A 10000-nucleotide genomic window follows, 5' to 3' on the forward strand; every position below is an offset into this window, starting at 1 on the left:
ATGGCCGAGGCTTGCACATGGGTGCCTATGGTTCACGACAAAAACAATTTTGGAGGTTCTGACATTCTCCCTTGCCACCACACATATGCATGCCATTGAAGGCCCCATGCACGCCTTTCGTGCCGCCCAATGCCCACTATTTGCGTCCCATGCGCACCCAAGGCGTCAATGCACGCCCACATGCGCGGCGTGCGACTCTCGCATCGCCGCGTGCGAGGGTGCCGCCCCTGCCCTTGCCGCGCGCGCAGGTGCCGCGCCCGCCTGCCGCGCGCAGGTGCCGCCACGCCGTGCCGCGCGCGCAGGTGATGCCACGACCGTTCCGCGCGCGCTGTGGCGTGTAACGGACATACTTGTCCAAGGTGTGTTACCTATGGCCGATGCTCCGATTAGCCCCAATTTATCTTGTCTTTATGTCTTGTATGTAGTTTAGGTAGTTGCTTTCAATTTCGAGTCGATATGCTTGGGTGTGACGTTTCGGCATTTTGCATATGCAAGCCTGCAGAGATGAAAAAGTTAAAAATGTACTATAGGGGAGTCATACCTGTTGAATCCCCGCAAGCCTTGTCGTACTCTTTGCAACCTATGCTTTCTTATTGCAATTGACAGTCTTCAATGCTTGTTTTAACAATGTTTTCAATCAATTTAATCATCTTTCACGTTTTCTAAAAATATTTTCCAAGAACGTGAGTGGAGGTTGAAGCATGTGTTAAAGTTGTCCGCGAATTGCGGATTTTGATCGGCTGACTTGTTCGTCGAGCTAGAACAAGTGCCGCACAATCGTTCACATCGTGTTTGAAGGACTACGATTGTGACAAGTGGTATCAGAGCCAAGTTGGCAGTTGACGTGCGTGACAGAAAGATGTCGGTAGCGAAACAGTCTAGCAAGACCAGAATGAACGACTTGTGGAATCGAAGAGCAGATGCTCTACCTGGTGGAAGTTCCTGATTCCATCCGGTTCTTGGAACAGCGGCTTGAGGATATTGCCATGAAAGCTAATGGCATTGAAGCCGTGTCCGGTCGCCTTGACGGACTACCCATCCAAGAGTTACTGACTAGAGTCGACACTCTAGAGTCCAAAGTTTTGAGAACGGGAAATGTCACCTACGAGCGTGGGGACAGTTCATCGGGCTCTGTTGCCCAGATGGAAGAACGAGTTATGGAGCTTGATAACTCGCAAAAGAACATGTTGGAGGTGATCAACGGCATGACAGAGGATTTTCGAGCAACCCTCGATGTTGTGAGGAATGAGCTCGCAGAGGTAAACACGAGAGTGAACCTTACTATGCGAGCACTAGCAAACCAGGCTCCAGCTGGAGGAGCCATTCCTGTGGGCAGGATCAAGGTTCCTGAGCCCAAGCCCTTCTGTGGGGCGAGAGACGCCAAGGCATTGGAAAACTTCATCTTTGATGTCAGCAGTATTTCAAAGCCACGAACACAATTGCTGAAGAGGCCAAGGTGACGTTGGCAACCATGCATCTGTCAGAAGATGCGAAGTTATGGTGGAGGTCTCGATACATGGACATTCAAGAAGGGCGTTGCACAATCGACACGTGGACGCCTAAAAGGAGAACTCGTTCGCAATTTTTCCTTGAGAATGTCGAAATTCTAGCCCGACGGATGCTGCGTAATTGAAGCACACGGGGAACATTCGAGACTACGTGAAACAGTTTGCGGGGGTGATGTTGGACATACGCGAAATGACCGAGAAAGACAAAGTTTTCTGTTTTGTCGAGGGCTTGAAGCCGTGGGCTAGGACAAGTTGTATGAGCAACGAATTCAAGACCTCACGTCAGCATACGCAGTGGCTGAACGGTTGTTTCACTTATCTAGCGAATCCCAGGATGCAAGACGGCATCAAGCTTCCTCACCTGGAGGAAACAGAAACAACCGCCCAAATTCCCCGAAGACTGCAGGGGGAGACAAGCGACAAGGTGGAGATCGCAGGCCCTTCCAAGCGGATGCAGGAAACAACTGGCGAGGACCAAACAATCAGAACAACTCCGGTCGTTCCATCAGTTGTTTCATATGTAAAGGGCCCCATCTTGCCAGAGAGTGCCCCAACCGTACCGCTTCAACGCTTTTCAAGCCACCCTAGCCTCAGACTCAGACGATAATTGAGTCAGACTGAAGGAGACGTTGGACAGATAGAAGAGGGTGAGAATCCTCGGATGGGGGCCCTAAAATTTCTGTCATCGCTCCAGAAGAAGATGGGGGAGACTAGTGGACAAGCAAAGAATGGTCTCATGTACGTGGACTGTTGGGTCAACCAGAAGCCACCCAAGAGTACTATGGTGGATTCTGGTGCCACCCATAACTTCATTGCAGAGCAGAAGCCAGACGGCTGAATCTCCATTGGGAGAAGGACGCAGGAAAAATGAAGGTCGTGAACTCAGTTGCCCTACCTATCGTCGGTTGGTAAAACGAACGACCATAAAGATGGGAGAGTGGAGCGGCCTCATAGACTTGGTGGTGGCAAAGATGGATGATTTCGATTGGTACTGTGTATGGAGTTTCTACTTGAGCATCAAGTCATACAATGCCGCTAGCCAAATGTCTAGTGATTACTGGAACAACGCCTACTGTTGTCCAAACGGAGATTCGTCAGCCAGATGGGATAAAGATGATCTTGGCTATGCAGTTGAAGAAAGGCCTCGCTCGTGACGAACCAACCTTTATGGCTATCCATTGGAGTCGTTGGAAAGCTCAAGGGAAACAGTCCCCAAAGACATCCTGAGTGTCTTAGAGAAGTACAAGGATGTGATGCCAGACAACCTGCCGAAATCATTGCCTCCGCGGAGAATGATTGACCATGAGATTGAACTGCTGCCAGGGGCAAAACCGCCTGCGAAGAATGGTTATCGTATGGCGCCGCCGGAGTTGGCCGAACTTCGGAAACAACTGGACGAACTGCTGAACGCAGGATTTGTGAGACCTGCAAAAGCTCCATATGGAGCTCCAGTCCTTTTCCAAAAGAAGAAGGATGGAAGTATGCGGTTGTGCATCGACTACCGCGCCCTAAACAAGATCACGGTCCGCAACAGATATCCGCTACAATAATCAACGACCTATTTGATCGCCTTCACGGAGCAAAGTATTTCTCGAAGCTAGATTGCGATCGGGTTATCAAGTAAGAATTGCCGAAGGGGATGAGCCCAAAACCACCTGCGTTACGAGGTATGGGGCGTTCGAGTTCCTTGTCATGCCATTTGGTCTTACCAATGCGCCTGCAACGTTTTGTACGCTAATGAACCAGGTCTTCCATGAATACCTTGACAAGTTTGGGTGGTCTATCTGGACGATATAGTGGTCTATAGCTCCACGCTAGAAGAACACAAGGACCACCTCAAAAGGGTTTTTCAGAAGCTGAAGGAGAACCAACTGTATGTCAAGAGGGAAAAGTGTTCCTTTGCTCAAGAGCGGATCAATTTTCTGGGTCATGTGATTGAATGTGGTCGAATCAGCATGGAGGAAGGAAGATCGTTGCGATTCGTGATTGAAGTACCAAGGTCAGTCACCGACTTGCGCTCCTTCCTCGGTTAGCCAATTATTACAGGCGATTCGTGGAAGGATTCTCTAAAAGAGCAAGCCCTGACTGACTTGCTGAAGAAGGACAATAAGTGGAATTGGACACTCGAATGTCAGGCCGCCTTCGACGAACTGAAGAAAGCTATGGTCAAGGGGCCAGTTTTGGGAATCGCAGATGTGACCGACCTTTTGAAGTAGAGACGATGCGTCCGATTATGCATTGTGGTGTACTCTTGCAGAATGGACATCCCATCGCTTATGAGAGTCGAAAACTGAATGCCGCGGAGAGGAGGTACACTGTGTCCGAGAAAGAAATGCTTGCCGTAGTACATTGCTTAAGGGCCTGGAGACAGTACTTATTGGGGGCAACTTTTGTTGTGAAGACGGACAATAGTGCTACTTGTCACTTCTTTACGCAACCGAAGTTGACTTCAAAGCAAGCTAGATGGCAGGAATTCCTAGCTGAGTTTGACTTTGAGTTTGAACACAAAAAGGGGTGAGCAATCAGGCCGCTGATGCGCTTAGTCGAAGAGGCGACGACGCTGCTTTGTGCGTGTTAGCACATCTCTACACAAGCAAGATTGATGGCCTATGCGCGATGTCTTGAGGGAGTTCTTACAGAAGGATTCTGCGGCTCGAAGTGTCATGAGTTTAGCTGAGGCAGGTAAAACAGGCAGTTTTGGGTTGAAGATGGGCTTTAGTGACGAAGGGGAGACGGTTGTATGTCCCTAGGGGAGGAGACCTGAGGAAGAAGTTGCTACACGAGTGTCACGACACTCTGTGGGCCGGCCACCCCGGATGGCAGAGGACATACGCCTACTGAAAGAAAGGATACTTTTGGCCTCGTATGAGGACGACGTCATGCATACACGAAGACGTGTCTTGTCTGTCAACAGGACAAAGTTGAGAAGGCAAAGGTTGCGGGCTTCTCGAACCTCTACAGTGCCAACGAGGCCGTGGGAGAGTGTTTCTATGGACTTCATCACCCATCTTCCAAAAGTAGGCGACTATGAGACTATATTAGTCATCATAGATCGATTCTCGAAATATGCCACTTTCGTTCCCACTACGAAGCAGTGTTCGGCGAGTTAACAGCTCAACTATTCTTTAAACATATTGTGAAATTGTGGGCGTACAACAAGCATTGTGAGTGATCGAGATGGACGGTTCATTGGCACCTTTTGGACAGAGTTATTCACTTTCTTAGGGACAAGCCTGAATGTGTCTCAAGCTACCATCCCCAGACAGACGGTCAGACCGAGCGGTTCAACTGTATGCTCGAAGAATACTTGCGCCATTTCGTTACGCGAGGCAAAGAAATTGTCTCAGTTGTTGGATGTCGCCCAATTTTGCTTTAACGCTCAGACAAGCTCGTCAACTGGAAAGAGCCCTTTTGAAATTGTTTGTGGAAGGCAACGGTTCTGCCACACCTTGTTGATCACCCCTATGCGGGGAAGAACCCTCAAGCTCACAATTTTACAGAGAATGGAAGCAGACGACAGACATCGCTCGAGCCTCTTTAGAGAAAGCCTCGAAGCGGATGAAGAAGTGGGCAGACAAGAAGCGCCGCCCTCTAGAGTTGCGGGTCGGAGATCAGGTTCTCATTAAGTTACGACCAGGGCAGATTCGGTTCGAGGACGCAAGGACAACGCCTCGTAAGAAAGTACGAGGACCAGTGGAAGTGCTGAAGAAGGTAGGGAACACATCTTATAAAGTAGCGTTGCCCACATGGATGAAAATCCACCCAGTAATTCATGTGAGTAACTTGAAGCCCTACTACCAAGATCCTGACGACATGCAACGTAATGCCATAGCCCGACCGGCCATCAACCTCAGCCAGAAGGAGAGTAAAGAAGTTGAAGAAATCTTGGCCGAACGAGTGAGGATGGGCCGAAGACCAACAAGAAGGATCCACGAGTACCTGGTAAAGTGGAAGAACTTCCTGTGGAAGAAACCAGTTGGGAACGTGTCGAAGACCTAGAAGCCGAAGCGCAGAAGATCGAGGATTCAAGCTGCACCAGTCGACAGGGACGTCAACTGTTTAGGTGGGGGAGAATGTAACGGACATACTGTGTCCAAGGTGTGTTACCTATGGCCGTATGCTCGCGATTAGCCCCAATTTATCTTGTCTTTATGTCTTGTAGTAGTTTAGGTAGTTGCTTTCAATTTCGAGTCGATATGCTTGGGTGTGACGTTTCGGCATTTTGCATATGCAAGCCTGCCAGAGATGAAAAAGTTAAAAATGTACTATAGGGGAGTCATACCTGTTGAATCCCCGCCCAAGCCTTGTCGTACTCTTTGCAACCTATGCTTTCTTATTGCAATTGACAGTCTTCAATGCTTGTTTTAACAATGTTTTCAATCAATTTAATCATCTTTCACGTTTTCTAAAAATATTTTCCAAAACGTGAGGGGAGGTTGAAGCATGTGTTAAAGTTGTCCGCGAATTGCGGATTTTGATCGGCTGACTTGTTCGTCGAGCTAGAACAAGTGCCGCACAATCGTTCACATCGTGTTTGAAGGACTACGATTGTGTCACGCGGCACGGTCGTGGGCGGCTCCTGCGCGCGCGGCACGGGCGTGGGCGGCACCTGCGCGCGCGGCAAGGGCGGCGGCACCCTCGCGCGCGCGATGCGAGGAGTCGCACGCCGCGCATGTGGGCGTGCATTGACGCCTTGGGTGCGCATGGGGGACGCAAATAGTGGGCATTGGGCGGGCACGAAAGGCGTGCATGGGGGGCCTTCAATGGCATGAGGGGCGTGCATGTGGGCATGGGGAGTGTCAATAACCTCTATTAATGTTTTTCCCATGCACAGCCACACCATGGCATGCATATTGGTGTTGGTGGGCAAGGGAGAATGTCAGAACCTCCAAAATTGCTTTTTGTCGTGAACCATAGGCACCCATGTGCAAGCCTCGGCCATTGGCCTTCACTTCCACACGAGCATCCAATCCATGTACTTGGACATTCGACGAGAGTCTACTTCAACTTGTTTTCTCATCTTTGTTTCAAAATCCATCCCTCCACTTGTGTTTTCGTCCTTCAACATAAGACATAACCTCCATGGCATTTGGAAGAAACAAATCTGTTGTGTTTTGGGGTCGAATCGGAGAGTCGAAGGGCTGAATATGAATAAATCGTGGCAGCAAGGCCACTCTACCACTTACAATACCATGTCGCGTATTTAAGTCATCTGCAAAGGATTCTACCAATCACTTGGTTGGAATTACTTTACAAGGCGGCCCCTGCGACTGATCCGTCATGAGGGCTTAGCCAACGTCGGACGCGTTGCCTTGGGTGGGCATGGGAGAATGTGAATAAACTCTATTGAGGGTTTCCATGTGCCCGCCGATGCCCACCATGGAACGGTTCCATGGTGGGCCTTGGGTGGGCATCGGAGAAAGTGAATAAACTCTATTGAGGGTTTCCATGTGCCCGCCGATGCCCACCATGGAACGTTCCATGGTGGGCATGAGGGGCGAACATAGTAGGCATTAGGCGGGCATGAGAAAAAACCACAATAGAGGGGATCACATAGTAGGCATAGGCAGGCGCACACGCATGGCTGACTTGCGCGGGTGGCACCTGCGCGCGCACGCATGGCTGATGGGCGTGGGCGGCACCTGCGCGCGCGGCAGGGGCGTGGGCGGCACCTGGGCATGCGGCATGGGCGTGGGCGGAACCTGCGCGCGCGGTGTCACAATCGTAGCGTTTCAACCTCGAGACGGACGATTGTGCGGCACTTGTTCTAACTCACGAACAAGTCAGCCGATCAAAATCCAAGAGTTGTGGGTAACGTCGATGTATGTCGTAACCTTCCTTCGCGTTTTAGGGAAATTTTATTTATAAAACGCGGGAAAGAAAGAAATACATTGAAATAGACGTTACAATAAGCATTAAAGACTGTCAGTTGCAAGGAAAAAGGGTAGCTTGCAAAGAGTACAACTAATGCTTGGGCGGGGATTCAACTGGTATGCCTCCCCTATAGTACATTTTGAACATTTTCTTCTCTGGCAGGCTTGCATATGGAAAATGCCGAAACGTCACACCCAAGCTTTATGACCTAGAATGGAAAGCAAACACCTAAACTAGTTATGCAAAGTAAAGATGGGATAAACTGGGGGTAATCGGAGCATATAACCAAAGGTAAACACACTTTGGAAAAATATGTCCGTGACACACTCCCCCACTTAAACAGTTGACGTCCCCGTCGACTGGCAAAGCTGGAATCCTTCGATCTTCTGCCTCCACGCTTCACGGTCTTGGTACGTCTTCCACAGGCTTCTTCCATGAGGAGGCTCTTCTGCTTCGTCACGAACTTGTGTATCCTCCCCATGGGTCTTCTTCTTCAACTTCTGTTTATTCCTCGTGTGCTCCCACGAGGTGAAGATCTTCGTATCTTCAGAAACCGCATCAGTTCAGGTCGCGGCGTCACGATATCCTGACCTTCCACATGAAGGTCCAGGGAGCGATGCTTCCCATCTGCCCACCTTTTCAGCCGCTTCTAGACTTTCTCCAAATTGGCTCGAACAGTGTCTGATCTACGCTTCCACTTCTTGGCAAGGTTACAAGTCTGAGGCTCCTTCTTCATACAAGAACGATTAACAGGACGCGACAATACATATTGTCCGTCGCCAACACTCATTGTTGGACTTCCGTAAGTTGATGATTTCTTCATAGTTGTAACACCTGATTGTGTTGCCTCCAACGAACGACCCCCGTTCTTTTGTGCTAACTTGCCGGCCTTCGTCAAACTCATGCCATCATGAGCGACAGAGTTTTCTTTCATGGATTCCTTTGACGCGTCTCGTTTTGGGCCATCAGCTTGACAGGCCTGTGTACGAGCGGACACATGTGGAACCCCATGACTGCTCTTCCTACGTTCTGACTCAAAATCAAGTTTGAGCACGACTCTTCGTCTCCTTACTTGATTTGAAGTCAGATTCGGTCGAGTACCGAAATGGCAGGCAACGTCGTTGTTCATCTCTTTGACAAGCGTTAATCTATGGGAACCCTGTCTCCCATCCCTCAGACTGTGTGCTATGGCCAACGTTTCTTCTTCAAACACTGTATCATTGCCCTCAGTGGCACTCTTCTTCTGATTCTCAAATTCGATAGGGTGTCTATTCTGCAGTAGGACACCACTCAACGCATGACTACACGCCTCAGCGTAAGTTTCAACAGGTTGGGTCACGCTCACAGACCCAAGAATTGGCCCTCTCCTCGGGGCTTGCTTCAGGACACGGCTGTCGACACTGAACCGTCCTTTCTCTTCTTCACGTAAAAAGCCTTGTGCTTTATACGGAGCTCCTGCAGGTCTAGAGAACCCTGCACTCGACAATCTCTTTGATTGTCTCCAGAGTCCAGGTGACTCTGAAGTGTGCCATACGATGATTATTCTCCGTAGGCGATCCTGGCATGGGCAAACTCTCACGTTTCCCATCTCCATATTTCTCCACGACACACCTTGTGTCTTCTCGAACACGGTCCTCTCTCAGTTGCATGGCCGAGATCGTTCTCAGTCCTTTATGTTGCCTAATGTCTGTCTGCACAACGGTGGGTTAGACCCCGAGATCACCAGACATTTGGCTGCAGGCATTATGATCACTTGATGTTCGAGAAGGAATTCCATTCCAAGAACTACATCAAAGTCATCCATGCCTACAACCACGAAGTCAACGAAACCGCTCCATCCTCCCAACTGTATCACCGCCCGTTTTACCACTCCAACTACGGGTAAAGCTGTAGAATTCACGGCCTTCATTTTTCCCGTATCCTTCTTCCAATGAAGGTTGAGCCGTCTGGCTTCTGCCACCGTTATGAAATTATGGGTTGCACCGGAGTCAACCATAGTGCTTCTCGCATGGTTCCGGTTGATCCAAGTGTCCACATACATTAGGCCCCCTTTCGTGCGCCCACTTGTCTCCCCTGCTCTCTTTTGAAGGGACGACAAGAGTCTTATGGCTCCCACTCTCACATTTTGAACTCTTTCTTCTTGCCCAACTTCCTCCTCTGGTTGACCCGACGTGTCATCTGAGTCTGCAGCTAACGAGGCCTGGAAGGCATAGAAGGCAGCCTTATCCGGACATTCCCTTGCTCGATGTGGTCCGTTACAAATGTAGCAACTGATAGAAGCGTGGGATGTCCTCTGATTATTGGGCCTTTGCCCGTTGTTCCCTGTATTTGACTGGGAAGGCTTGCAGTCTCTACCGGGACTTCTATTTCCACTGACAACTTCGGGATAATTCGGTCGGTTGTTTCTGTCTCTTCCAGGTGAAGAGCTTTGTTGACGTCTCGTGTCTTGAACGTCACTAGACAGATCAAACAAGCGTTCAGCTGTCGCATAGGCTGATACGAGGTCTTGGACCTTCTGCTCGTATAGCTTAGTCCTTGCCCACGGCTTCAGTCCTTCAACAAAACTAAAGATCTTGTCCTTTTCAGTCATGTCAGATATGTCCAACATCAGCCCCGCA

Source organism: Cucumis sativus, unplaced genomic scaffold, assembly GCF_000004075.3.
Source record: "Cucumis sativus cultivar 9930 unplaced genomic scaffold, Cucumber_9930_V3 scaffold106, whole genome shotgun sequence".
NCBI classification, from domain to species: Eukaryota; Viridiplantae; Streptophyta; class Magnoliopsida; order Cucurbitales; family Cucurbitaceae; genus Cucumis; species Cucumis sativus.